Genomic DNA, 14,630 nt, shown 5'->3' on the forward strand with positions numbered 1-14,630 from the left:
TAACCCAATAACTACTCAATAAATAGCTGCGGAATAAATGAGTGAACAATTACGTACTGATTTCCTACTATATCAAGCACTATGCTCAGAGGGAAGTATAAGTAATAATTCTTACAATTACAATCTATTTAGGGAAAACATGCCGTAACAAATTGGTATACATTTTAAAAAGTCACTGCAGCAAGAGTTTGAGAAGCTTTAAAAAAAAACAGAAGGTGGTATGAAAATGCGTGTAGTGAATTATAGGTGTGTGAGATAATGAGAATCTGTATAGTGAAGATGACAAAATGCAAAGGGAACGGGAAACCCAAGATACATCTTAAACAGAAATAAGAGGACTTCATGCTGAATTAAGTATACGAACAAAGATAGCTGAGAATTACCTCAAAGGTTCTCAGTAGCCAGCGACACAATGAAAGAAACCTGCAGTGGTGGAGTGGAGTGACTTTTATTTTGGAAAGTAAGCCATGTTTCCACAGACTATTCAAATAGGGATATTTCCCACCAAGGGGTAGAATCTATGATTTAGAACAGTCCAAGATTTGCAGATCAGTCATGTAAAAAGTACAATTCAAGTCAAGAGTATGAATGAGTTCACTAAAAGGATAAATATAGAGAAAAAAACAGACTTATCCAGCAGAATTTGGGGATACCATATACATAAGGCTCATGAAAAGCAAGAGACATGGCATTGTATGGGTGTTTTGTTTAAGTTCAATAAATAAGAGGAATAGAAAATATACTGATTGAAGGCAAAAGAGGCAAGATTTCTAATGGAGGAAAACGTGTTAGTTTTATTTATTTTTATTTATTTTGTATGGAATGCTTCATGAAATTGCGTGTCATCCTTGCGCAGGAGCCATGCAAATCTTCTCTGTATTGTTCTAATTTTAGTATGTGTGCTGCTGATGCCAGGACAAGAACATATTAGCTCTAAATGATGCATGGAGGGATCAGAGAAATAAGACTGGAAACTTATTCTCTATAAACTACCCATGTCCCCACTGTATCAAATCAGATCAAAAGGCAGCTACACTTTACTCTCTGGATCCAAAGACCTATTCTTAGCATTATGTTCTCAACTTTAGTCAACACACGCCAAAACCCCAGTCTTGTGATGAAGTATCAATACAAAAACTTTTGTGAAAAAAGTAATTATACTTTCTCCAAAACTCTGTAATTCAAAAAGGTGTTAATCTTTAAAAATAGTTATATTCAAACATTTGTAATTGAATAAAACAACATTTGTAACTGAATAAACAGATAAAAGTAAATGTTCTACTTTATTTTTGATGTTGGAAAAATACAAGATAATTAAGACTAAATCTATAGTTTAAAAAAATGCATACTTTATTTAAAGCCCTAAAGCTTGTAGTACAAAAAAAATGGCAAAGGCATTCCTTGATGGTGGTAGCAATTTTTACATATGCAGAAGTTAAAAAAAAAATACATGAAATTAAAATGACACTAGAGGTTAAAAGCAGACAAATCTTAAAGTTTCTCATAAAAGTCTTAAGTGGCTTTTACAGGAAAAAGGAATTCTTGAAAATCATCTTGAAACTAGAAAATATATTCCAATTACACATGTAAAAAGTAAATACTACACTTTATGAAAACATAATTCAACTAATATATTGGTTATGTGCTATTTCTCTACAAGTCACAATTTTAGAAAATACGTAGAGAGAAAAATCTCAACTATATTTTGCTTCAGAAACACTTATCAATGTTAATCTGAGGGGAAATATCTTAAGTCATGATATAAAATTACATGAGTATTTTTCCAGTAATTAGCAAGTAACTATCTTTATTTTTTTCCTCCTCTGCCCCCAAACAGAAAGTCTTTCCTCATGTAATTAATTTTAGCATACTCAAGTCCTAATCTTCACTTGACACTACATAAGTTTCAATATATAAAAAGGATATTTATCCTTACCTAGCTTATTGAAAAAATTCAAAGAAATAGATGAATAGAAAATCTACCGGCTTTTTTCAACTCTCTCAATCTGAACTTAGCGATATATGCTGATTAACTCTAAAGTTCCATTTAAAATAATGGTTGCTAAAATATTTAATCATTCATTTATATATCAGTTTAATGCTTTCACTGATTTCTATGCTCTTTTCAAGGTGTGGTTATACAATAAAAAATTATTTCTAAAATTTACATGTGAAAAAGAATCTCATCAATCACATGCTACTTATAAGCTGTTTCAGTGATGCAATCTTGGTTTGTAGACATGGAAAGTCTGTGTGTATCATTCTCTTTTTAAAGTACCAAAACTACACATAATTTGGTATGTATTTTTAAGTCTTAATAAAAATTATGTAAAAATCTAAACATGCTTCCACCTTGCTTCTAGCTATTTCAAATCCTGACCATTATTTCATCATCATCATTATTATAATTATTACTTTGGGAAATTATTTGGTAGGGAAAAAAATCACAGGCTTTGATAAACAATACTTCTTTGGGAGGGAAGGAGTATATTTCTAAATAAGAAGAAACTGTACACTGGGGAAACTGGTGAACATGTGATCTACTACTAATGGAATACTCTATTCAGTGCTGTACAACGGAACTTTCCACAATGACAGAAACAAATGTTCAATATCTGCACTGTCCAATACCGAGCCCACAGACAAATGTGGCTATTGAGCACTTGTAATACAGTTACTGTGACTAAAGAACTTACATTTACATATTAATTTAATTATTTTTAATTTAAATTTAAATAGCCACATGTAGCTAGCAGCTACCATACTAAATAGCGCAACTAGGCATTTCTGAAACCATATCAGGATTATACTGTGAATGATCCTACTTAATATTTGAAAATTTATTTTCTCTATATTTTAGAAAAAGAAAACCTTAACTGTGTTGGATAGGATATGTTAATTTCAGGAAAACTCCAAATTTGGATGGGACTTATATTATCTTCACATAACTTTCATGTTTATGCTTTGTGGGAAAACATGGTTTATTTTACCATAGAATCCTTTATGTATCATGGTGCTTATAAAGGGACATAGTCTTGGGTTTTGGATAACTGAGTTTTAAACCTCATCAGGTTGCATCAATATCGCCCGGTAATTAAGTTTCAATCTGCTTTATTTTGTTAGAAGTGGTTTACTTCATTTACTCATGTACTGTTTATAACTAAAACCTCAACAGAAAATTAAGAAAAAAAGACATCTGTTTTATTAACAATTCTAATAGTCCTGATTCTTGGGAACCTCTTTTTTATCAATCATTTTCCCTTCTTATTATGTTTTAAGGAAAAAAGATGAGCAAGCTTTAACAGTAAGACATGAGTTTTATCTAAGCATGTAATATGGTATATATAAAGGAAGCCTGCCATTGAAGTCTAAAGTGGACATACAAATAGGAGACATTACTTAACATTAATAAAAGTTTTGTTAAGCAGTTTGTCAAGTTAGAAAGGCACCAATATATTTAGATACTTAATCTACATAAAACAAAGCTTTAACGTGATAGACATCTACTATGTTGGTATCCAAGTTAAAAGTTGGTATACAAAAAAAGTTCCTGATTTCACAGGAGAAGACATGTCAGGTAGAGAAAGAAAGAAAAACAGACAGCTCAAATAGATATGGGTTCTAACCCCAAGCAGTATTTTTGGTGCATCATATTCACTGAATGCTTCCTGTCATTTCAACTGTAGGACTAAACATGGTATGTACTAAAATATCAGATATGCGTCTTTCTTTAATGTTCACAGAGGCTGTGAAGGCAATAGCTGCAATGATTCCTACCACATTAATCCATGCCAATACACACTAAAATTAACAAAAAGGCTAAAATCTCTTACTCTTAAAATTGACAACTGACTCTGAAATAAAGTGCTCATACACTTGTAGAACTAGAAGAAATAGTTTTATAGATTCACCAATTCGAAGCCATTAATTTTTATTTTGACTGTAATTTTTTGATCAACAAAACCAAGATCGTCAATGCCAAAGTTGTATACGCCAGTATTATTTGGCTTTGAAGACCCTACCAGGCTTTCTGGTGGGTTAAGTAGACCTCTAATTCAAAACTATCTGCTGTTGATTAATTCAATACCTGCTGTTAGAATTAATAATTGGAAGTCCATTATCTATACCAGAGATACTCAGTAAGTTAGAAAGTGATGACTTTACAGCCTCGAACGGAAGCCTAGAAATAAAGCAAATGACAGTTTCTCATTTTAAAAACCCTAACTTTGTCATATCACAACCTAATAAATCAAAATATTTTAGAAAACTAACATAAGCCTTAACACATCAAGTTTAGTTAGAGCTCAGTTGGTAACTTTGTAATTTTGTTGATAATAAAATCCATGTAAACAAAGCACAATTGGCTATTAGACTTGAATTTAAAAAAAAAAAAAAACTTTATAAGTGGTATGTTTTTCTAAACTTTACCACCCTATTCTTTCAACACTAGCACTTCTCAAAAGCAGCTCACAGTTCTGCTTTAAAGCCATAAATGGGCATTCAGCAGAGGAAGAAGGTGGGAGCACTGCCAACAGGTGTTGAAACATTTTTGGGGTTAATATATACACAATATTAAAAAATGAACTAATCACTTGGGTGAAGTAATATAATGAAGAGCTTCATGTGAGAAAAATTATAGGCTGTTTTAGCTGTACTTTTATTTCTCCAGCTATAAGTTCTTTAGGGAATTCAACTTAAATTGTAGGAACACAGAGAGGTGACGTTTTTAGGAATTTACTATTAACTAAGTTAAAACACATCTGAATACTAATTATGGGGAAATTTTAGTTTTTATCAAAATTAGAGTCCATCTTAGCCCTGTCAACAAATGCCATATCAATAGATAATTCGCCACTTATAAAACTGCTTTTTTTAAAAAAAAAAAAACACCTCACTTGAACAAGCCAGCAATCAAGACAAACACAAGCTCATAATTTTATAAAGGTCTCATTTATCATTAACTAAAAGACTAAAATGAAACTCTTATCCAAACCTTCAAAGATCCATTTCAGATTGTGGTTATGAAAATTGGTGAGACAATTAACCAATGTAAGAATATACAGTCAAAAAAATATTTAGTTAGATCCAGTAACAAAACTGTCATTACAAATAACAATACTGGGTTTCTGACGGTATATATTTTAGTCTTTTATATTCAAAAAAACTTTGCTATGATTATTTATGGATATTAATTATTATTATTGCTATCTTGTTTTTCTTAGAACTTAGAATGATGTCATCATAAGAAATCATTCAACAAGGACTACATGACCCTTGTCCTCATTCAGAATTTTGGCATATATTATGTACCTTAAGCAATCTCTTAGTGCTTCAGTTTGCCATACTGTAATTATCTACTTCACAGGGGTGTTATAAAGTTCAGTTAATTATGCTTATAATTTTTTTGAGGTACACAGATAAAAGAGAGGTGCAAGGCACAGATACAATTAATTGCTAAGTACTTGATGAAAAAACACCACTTAAAAACATTTAACAGAAACAACATGGACGAATCTTAAAGATACTATACTAAGTCAAATAAACCTGTGCTATAGACTGAATGTGCGTATATCCCCCACTCTGTAATTCATATATTGAAATCTAATCCCCAATGTGATGAAATTTGGAAAGAAGGCTTTCGGGATGATTAGGTTATGAAAGCAAAGCCTTCCTAAATGAGATTAGTGCCTCTATAAAAAGAGAACCCAGAGGACTTGTTTGCCCCTTCCACCATGTGAGGTTATAGCAAAAAGATGGCCATCTATGAACCAGGAAGCAGGCCCTACCACACACCAAATCTGTCAGCACCTGGATCTTGGACTTCTCAGCCTCTAGAACTGTGAGGAATAAAGTTCTGTTGTTTATAAGCCAACTAGTCTATGATATTTTGTTGTAGCAGCCCAAACTAAGACATCCAGTCACGAGAACACATACAATATGATTCTTATTGTGATATGGGGTACTTATATGAGGTACCTTGAGTAGTAAAATCAATAAGGCAGAAAGTAGAAAAGCAATTGCCAGGAGCTGGGGTAGGGGAGAATAGGGAATTGTTTAATGGGTAGAGTGTTTCAATTTTGGAAGATCTAGTAGGCCCATGCTAGATCTGGAAATAGAACAGTGGAAAAGACAAAGTCTCTATACTCACAGTAATTATGCAGAAATAGTAGAGAACTATAAAACAACAACAAAAATGTACAAAAATTTTATTCTTTCTCATAGTGGTACTACAAATAAGGGTAATGAGGTGGAATGAGGGCAAGGAAGGCCTCTCTGAGAAGGCAATTTCCCTGAGACTAGAATGAAGTAAGAAAGTATACCTCAGGTACAGACAGTAGCAAGTGCCAAAGCCCTGAGGTGGAAAGGCTTAGTGTTTTCAAAAAATGACAAGAAGGCACAAGGCTGCTGCACAGAAAGTTAAAAGACAGTGGTAGAAGAGCAAGGCACAGATCATGTAAGGCCTAGAAAGTAACAGTAATAGTTTGGATATTATTCCAAGTATGTTGAAAGCTACATTGGATTCTTGCTCTAAGGGAACAATGTGATCTGATTAAAAAAGACACTCTAGTCACTGTATACAAAATAATCTTGAGACTAGGAAGGGAAGAGAAGAATCAAAATACAGAGCTCAGCTTAGAAAACAATTATAGTTCTTTAAGTAAAAATAAGGGGATGATTATGGTAGCCATATTAGTGGTAAGAAGTGGTTAAATATTTGGTTGATGATGGACTAAATAAGAGAAAAAAGCATCATAGTCAAGGATGACTCCAAGATTTTGGACAGATCAATTGGGTGAGTAATGCTGCTAAAGTTTGAGATGGAAAACAGTATGAATGGGTTTGGTGGTGGTGGTAGTGATAGTATTAAGAAATCAAGAATTGGGTTTTGGCAAAGTTAAATACCCAAGAGAGGAATTTCAGGAAAGATAATATGATCAACTGTGACAAATGCTACTGGGAAAACACTCAATCTTAGGGCTGAGAAATGACCATTCGATTTAGCAAGATAAATTTCACTGGGGCTCATGACAAGAATGCTGTTAAGAGAGTGAAGACAAACGCATAAATAGGGTAAGTAAACCATAGTAAGTGTGACGAGGATGTAGAAGCCATATATGTGAACAACACTGTGCAGGAATTTTGCTATAAAGGACTGTTAAGAAATGGTACTGTAGCTGGAGAGGGACATGGAATTTTGAAGGTTTTTGTATTAAAATGGGAAACTGTACAGCATTTTTATATGCTGATGAGATAATCTAGAGAAGGAAAATTGATGGGAAAAATTACAGAAGCAAAATCAATGCTTACTAAGCATTGAATAAATGTATAAATCTGATCTTGCTGCTAGAAATGCAAAGATAATAAATATAAGACATGTAACTAATTTAAGGATTATATTGAAACTACACTGAAAATCATAAGGGGAAATGCCACATATAGATAATTAAATTAAAAATCCTTTAGAAACAATATTATTTTATAATAGAGGGTGTCATCTTAAAAATATTATGCCAAGCAATGTTAACATATTTTATGATGTGACAGCAATGTTCTTCTAAGCTACAGACATGCAGCTGTAGAGTGTAAAAAGAATGCCCTAAACAGCTTTTACTCCATTATACACAGTGGGGCTTAAATAGGATCAACATTAGACAAAGAGTAAAGCCAGCAATTTTAAAAAACATCTTCACTGTACTTCCTCTTTTCCCTCCTCTGTACTGACCCATTTTCGCTTTTAGATTTCCAGAACCCCTCTATTCTATAACTCATCACTCTACTCAAAACAGAAAGCAATTCACATATCAATCGTTTACACAAATCTTCATTTCCAGAATTCCCTTCGCTCTGTTTGTTTTACTTTCTACTATGTTCCCTTGCCTCCTTAAAAAGGTTAAGAATTAGAGAGTTATAAAGAATTTGAGATTCATAAGGACAACTGACTACATATTAGTATAAATTAATTTAGATAAGTTACATTTGCATTTTAACCTTTTTTCCCCCTCTAATTATAAGACCGTTTATATCCTGTGTACCTTTATACTCTGTTCTACTCTAAAATAAGATATGAGATAATATACTAAGGTACATAATACACACATAAAAATAAGAAATTGAGAGTGAGGGAAATAATATCAGGTCAAAAATGAGGTTAGTTTAAAAAATGCATGCCACAAGGCCCTTGTACCCTTTGTAATGGGGAACCAAGTACATGACTTTGAATTTCCTGATAACCAATGCAAAGAAGAAATAATTGTCGTATACGGTTTTTGTTGGTTCATATTATTTACAGTATTTATAAGGTGAAATAAACATTTTTTCTTAAAGGAAGCACCGCTCTTTTTGTTACTGAGACCTGAAGAAAGTCATCCTACTGAGCTGTCAAAAATATTCCAAAAATAAACAAAACAATAATTTTTGAAGCACTACTTATTTAACATCCCTCAGGCACTGGCCAATGGCATAGTACTTGAGAGCATTTCAGCCGCTAAATTAGCATCGTTCAAGTTATGTCACATATAAATGTTATTCAAGAATAAGATATGAAATATGCAGAGCAGTATTCTATATGTTTAAAATATTCCTCTCCAAATACTATAATTTTAGAAATCAGAATGAATTTTTAAAATTAAGATAGAACTCACATAAAATTCATCATTTTAAAGTATACTATTAGGTGGTTTTAGTATATTCATGATGTTGTACAATCATCACCATTATTTATTCTAAAACATTTTCATCACCTCAAACAAAAAGGAACACCATGCTAATTAAGTAGCTGTTACCCATTCTCTTCCTCACTCTCTCTTCCAACTCCTGGAAACCACTAATCTACTTTATTTCTCTAAGAATTTGCCTATTCCAGATATTTCACATTAATGGAATAATATATGACCATTGTGTATAGCTTCTTTCATTTAGCATAATGTTTTCAAGACTCATCCATATTGTAGCATGTAGCACTACTTCATTCTTTTTCATGGCTGAATAATATTCAATTGTATTTACATTTTATTTATCCATCCCTCACTTAATAGACATCCCAGCTGTTAATACCTTTTGGCTATTATGAATAACACTATGAACGTTCATGTACAAGTTTATGTGTGGACATAAATTTTCAGTACTTTTAGTTACTTACTTAAAAATGGAAAGTTTTGGGTCATATGGTAGCTCTTATGTTTAATTTATTGAGTAACTGCCAAACTTTTGCAAAGTGACTTCATATTACCACAAAATTTCCAATTTTTCACATCCTCACCAATACTTATTTTTGTTTTGGTCTTTTGTAGTCATTTTAGTAGATACGAAATATTCTCATTGTGGTTTTGACTTGCACTTCCTATGGCTAATGATACTGAGCATCTTTTCATACGCTTGTTGCCATTTGTATATCTTCTTTGGAGAAATATTCAAATCTTTGCCCATTCTTTAATTGGCTTACTTACGGTTTTGTTCACATTAATTTTTAAAGACTGTCACCAATTTTCAAACTAAGAGTAACAAATATAATGGATTTAATTTATGTAAATGAGGATGGCAAGTAAAAACTACTTTAAGGCAGAAAACACATCTCCATTTTATAAAGATCTGTTGTATAATACTAATATCAATACTAAATCCTTAAACTGCCTATGAATTCTCTTTCCCCTCACCATCAGATGCATTGCCTAGTTAATGAACAGTTGATATCTATAATGAGGCATATTGTTTTAACGTTCATCAATAACTAGCAATTGACAAATAATCAGAAAAAAGGTAGATATTGAAACAACTTGTGGCATTTCAAAAGAAACAAAATAAATGGATTACAGATTAAGAAAATAAAAGTATATCTAATATTTGCATGCTCACTGAGTTTTTCATGCAGACTGGAAAGCTTTAAAAAAATTAAAAGCTCTCTTACTTGGAGCTTTAAAGGCAATGCCAGTTTGATTCTTTGAACGGTAACCAATGATAGGCCAGTGCGTAGATTACTCTGGCGTGAACAGGCAACACTTTTTCAGTAGTTCCACGAAAAGAAGATACTGATCATCAAACTAATTAATCAGACTCAAACAGCAGCTGAAACTCATGGTAAAAAAAAAAAAAAAATAGCGAAAAGAACAATTCTAAGCTCCCTGATTGTGATTCTTAGGAGCTGAAATTTGAAACAAAGACAATACTGATTTTGCTGGGAGAAGAGGACGAGATCATGAAAAGATGCTAAATTCAATCCCTAGAATATCTAAGTTTTGTTAGATATAGCTTTAACGTAGATACTGTTTCTTTATTACTGATAATTCATTTACTCACGTTTTTAAAAATCCTGAAACAATTTTGCTACTTTGTAATTTTCCAGGAAATTATTCATTTTATGTAGCATTTTATGTACCATTTCAAATTTATTCAGATAAAGTTGTTCATTTTATTTTGTTGCTTTTTAGGTGCAGGTGACTTTAAGATTTTTATACTTTAAAATTTTTTAATGAAAGCAACCCCTTATCATTAATTTCCATCATCCCTGATAAAGATATTAGCTTTGATATCTACTTTTTTGAAATTAATATAATTGATCCAGTTTTCCTATGAATAGAATTTGTAGAGTATATCTTTCATATCCTTTTTGCTTTTAACCTACCTATGTCTTCATATTCAAAATGAGTTTCTCTTCAACAGCATACAGTTTGGTCTTACATTTTTATCTAATCTGACAATCTCTTCCCTTAAATGGAGTATTTAGATAATTTACATTTAATATAATTATTGATATGGCTGGATTTAAATCTATCATCTTGCTAGTTGTCCTATATTTTTTGTTCATTTTTCCTCTTTTCCTGCCTTATTTTGGATTAAATATTTGTTATTTATTTATTATGGAAAAAAGGAAATACAAAGAAAAAAACTCATTTTATGAAGCTAGTTTAATTTTGAAAGCAAAACCAAATCAATTTCAGTTGCAAAACCCTAAATAAACTGGTAAATCAAATTCAGCAGAATATTAAATCACCATTGTGTCTCAGACCCACCCTTTTAGCTTAGGATTCAGGAAATTATTTAAATGGATTATTTATTCCTCAGGACCTCTACTCTTTCCTACTCCCCTAATATCTCAGGCATTAAGCAAATAATTCGTGTCTAAAATTCTCTCGAAGGTAGATGACCAACAGATGTTTAAAGTACAATAAAAAATGTCTGATATACATGTATATACATGAGAATTTCACATATCATAGACTAATTATGATTCAAAAAGCCAAGATTCATTGCTAATACAGGTAATGAGATGATAGGACTGAGATAAGGTCACTGGATTTAAAAAAGAAAATATAACTCATGATACACAAAGGAAGTATTTCAGTAGAGTAGTGAGAACAGAAGGTAAATTACCTTTTATAAATAGGATAATCTAGTTTAGAGTTCTTATATTTACAGACTACGTGGCCAATTCTATTAAGTGTTAATAACACAATAAAGGAGCAATCATAATAGAAAATTCTATGAATCTATGTAAGTCAAACTAAAAGGTAACATCAAATATTTGAAGTTATTATATTTCATGTACATTGTGATAAGACAGGAACATTAAGATCAGAATAGCTTCTTCAGTACAGTAATTTGTTAAAAAAAAAAAACCCTTTATTTTCCTCATTTTTGTCCAAAAACAAGAGGAAACATCAAAACGTTGTAAGAATGCTGAAGACTAAAACTTCAGATTACAAGGTTCAAAGTGATAGGTAATATGTAAACAAAAAGTAATAGCATACCATTATAGGAAAACAAGTCATATACAGAATAAAATCTGTCCCTGTACTATATTATTTACTAATTAAAATAATGATGCTAATAGTTATCGAATAACGAGTTAAGTATTTTTTAAGGATATATTATATGTATAGGAATGAGTATATTCTAGGCAACTAGTCCCTGATTAAATTCATAAAATATAAAACCTAGATCTATCATGTTTTTTCTTTTTATCTCATGTTAAAATAAACATAACATAAAATTTACCATCTTAGCCATTTTTAAGAGTATATTTCAGTGGTATTGAATACATTCGCACTATTGTGCAGACATCACCACCATCCATCCCCATTAACACCATATGTTCTTTTAAGAACACTCTTAAATAACATCCTAATTTCATGCACTACAACTAGTGAGTAAAAGGTCAAAGTAGAAAGTCCAATGAGTTAACTGCAATGAATGGAACATAAAGGTATTCACATACAATGCAAGTATTCTGTAGTACTCTGGCTTGGAATGTGTAATCTGAACCTAACCATTAGGAAACATCAGACAACTACAAATTAGAAGCATTCAATTGAAAAGAAAGTAGGGGAGGGAGCATATTTTCTTTAAAAACATCAATGTTAAAGATGATAAAGCTGTGGAGAAATTACAGATTAAAGGAAACTAAAAAGAACTGACAATTAATTGTAAAACCTGATCACAGACTGGATTCTATGTTGAATGAAAGAAAAAACACAAGGGACGATATTCTGTCAACTAATAAAAACTGAGATATGCACAGGAGTTGAGAGGTTTGTAAAACTTTAAATTTTTTTGAAGATAATTGCACCCTCATTCTTAAGAAATATACACTGAAGCCTTTAGGGCAGTGATCCCCAACCTTTTTGGCACCAGGGACCAGTGCCCCTATGAGAATCTAATGCCTGATGATCTGAGGTGGAGCTGAGGCAGTGATGAGAGTGCTGGGAAACAGCTGCAAATAGAATTGAAGCTTCACTAGCTCTGCTCACCTCCTGCTGTGCAACCCAGGTCCTAACAGGCCACAGACAGGTACCAGGCCACAGCCCGGGTGAGGGGGACCCCTGTTTTAGAAGACATTACTCTCAAACGGTTCAGAACTGCAAAAAAAGAGCAGGTGAATTTTGAAAAAGGGATAAAGGATATTCTATACTATTCTTATTCTTGCAACTTTTCTGCAGTTTGAAATGATATATACAAAGTTAAAAACTGCTTAATTAGGTAGAAGCTACATATGGAATTCTAATTCAAAACACTAAAGAATATAAAAAATTATCATATAGATCTTAAAAAATAAATTAAATAAAAAACAAAAGCATATGTAATTTCAAAGTACTATCAACTTAATACTTGTAAACTGTGAACAATGTCAGATCTGTCTTTCATGAAACTGGATAAATATGAGGTCAGTTACGGTAGGACATTCTGTATCTTGATCAGTAATTTTGACAAAGATTCAGTAGTTGTGGAAATTACCTCTAGCAATATTTGTTTATAATGTTATAAATGATGGAAAGGTTTTTTTGCATCATTGAATTCAGTTCTCAATAACACTTCATGGGTCAAAATGAGTGGCTTTTCTGTTGACCCAGCCAGTGTGGTGACAAACATTAATTCAATAATGAATATAAATCATATCTTCTAATCCCAACTGCCAAAACAAAATTTGGATCCAAAATTATTAACTAGTGATTTTTTTTTCTCATAGCTAAAAGGTCTCTGTGTCTATGCGTGTATATATATATATATGTTGTAAATGTGAGATAATTTTCAACCTCCAAATGATATTGTCAAAATTAATTTAATAAATTAAAATAAATTGATTTGAAGGCAAGTGCTTGTTAAGAATTAGGTATTCTAAAATTCTCAAAAATATGTAAACTAATACAAATGCTTTTCAAGGCCACGTGATCTAAGGTTAACCCTTAGTGAAAAAAAAACTAAGTTTGTTGGTTGAAGTAGAACAGAGATGTCTTTCAAGTTATTGATATTAAATACAATGTTATATTTTACAAGGGTTTTATAAAAATAAGTCCAAGTTAGTAGTTTAATTTGATGTCTATGAAATATGTTTCTGGAGGTTATAAAATATATTTATAAATTTTACTTTAGTTTTCATTAGAAATTGTGGTTTTAAGGGTTAAAAATCTCAATATATGTAATTAAAAATACTAGAAATAGTTTGCTGGAACACTTCAAAAAGATTTGTTTTCTCTCAGAAAAATTAAGTCAATCGGGCTTTTTTTTTTTTTTTTTAAATGTTAAACTGCATGGGAAGCATTGTAAAATAAGTGATGAAAAATTTCTAGGGCATATTGTATGAGTAAACAATGGTTATAAATTAAATGAATAATTGGGGCTATGAAAAACTCAAGACAGACACTTGCTTCTGAAAAGTTCCATGGAAAAGCCCATTTTTCAGTTTTTACATTCCTTAACTCATCATAGTGCATTTAAGCTGGGCTTAAATTATGAAGGAATTTAGGAGCTGACATCATTGAATCGAGACAAATTCATAATTGCCAAGCCTGGATAGAGTCACTTCAAGAAAATGCCAAATAGGTAACCTCTTCCTTTCACAGCGAGCTCCCAGGAGACAAAGACTTTAAAGATCATTGACTGCCACCTAGAGATCTGGTTTATCGGAAAGGACATCAAATAAAAGACATTCTCCAATCTCACTGGAAGGAAAGTTATCAAGTGCCTAACTGAATGGACATCCACCCATCTCTGACACTTGCCTCCACCTACAACGAACACCAAAGACTCCTTGAGGACGAGAAGCTGTGGGCATCAGAGGTAGATAGCTATCTCAAGACACTGACAAGGCCTGTACAGCTACGAACTGATGCTGAACTCAAAAACCAATTGCTTGATTG

General features: G+C 31.9%; 1 protein-coding gene and 1 non-coding gene across 2 annotated transcripts in view; both read right to left on the reverse strand.

Annotated features, from left to right (window-relative positions):
- Window positions 1-14,630, reverse strand: part of BAZ2B (bromodomain adjacent to zinc finger domain 2B) — a 292,925-nt gene that overhangs the window by 187,388 nt on the left and 90,907 nt on the right. The gene's annotated exons all lie outside the window — the stretch shown is intronic.
- LOC120597502 (U6 spliceosomal RNA) lies at window positions 812-918 on the reverse strand. Its single transcript, XR_005651388.1, has one exon. It is a non-coding gene; the product is annotated as a U6 spliceosomal RNA (small nuclear RNA).

This window comes from Pteropus medius, unplaced genomic scaffold (genome assembly GCF_902729225.1).
Source record: "Pteropus medius unplaced genomic scaffold, Ma_sr-lr_union100, whole genome shotgun sequence".
NCBI classification, from domain to species: domain Eukaryota; kingdom Metazoa; phylum Chordata; class Mammalia; order Chiroptera; family Pteropodidae; genus Pteropus; species Pteropus medius.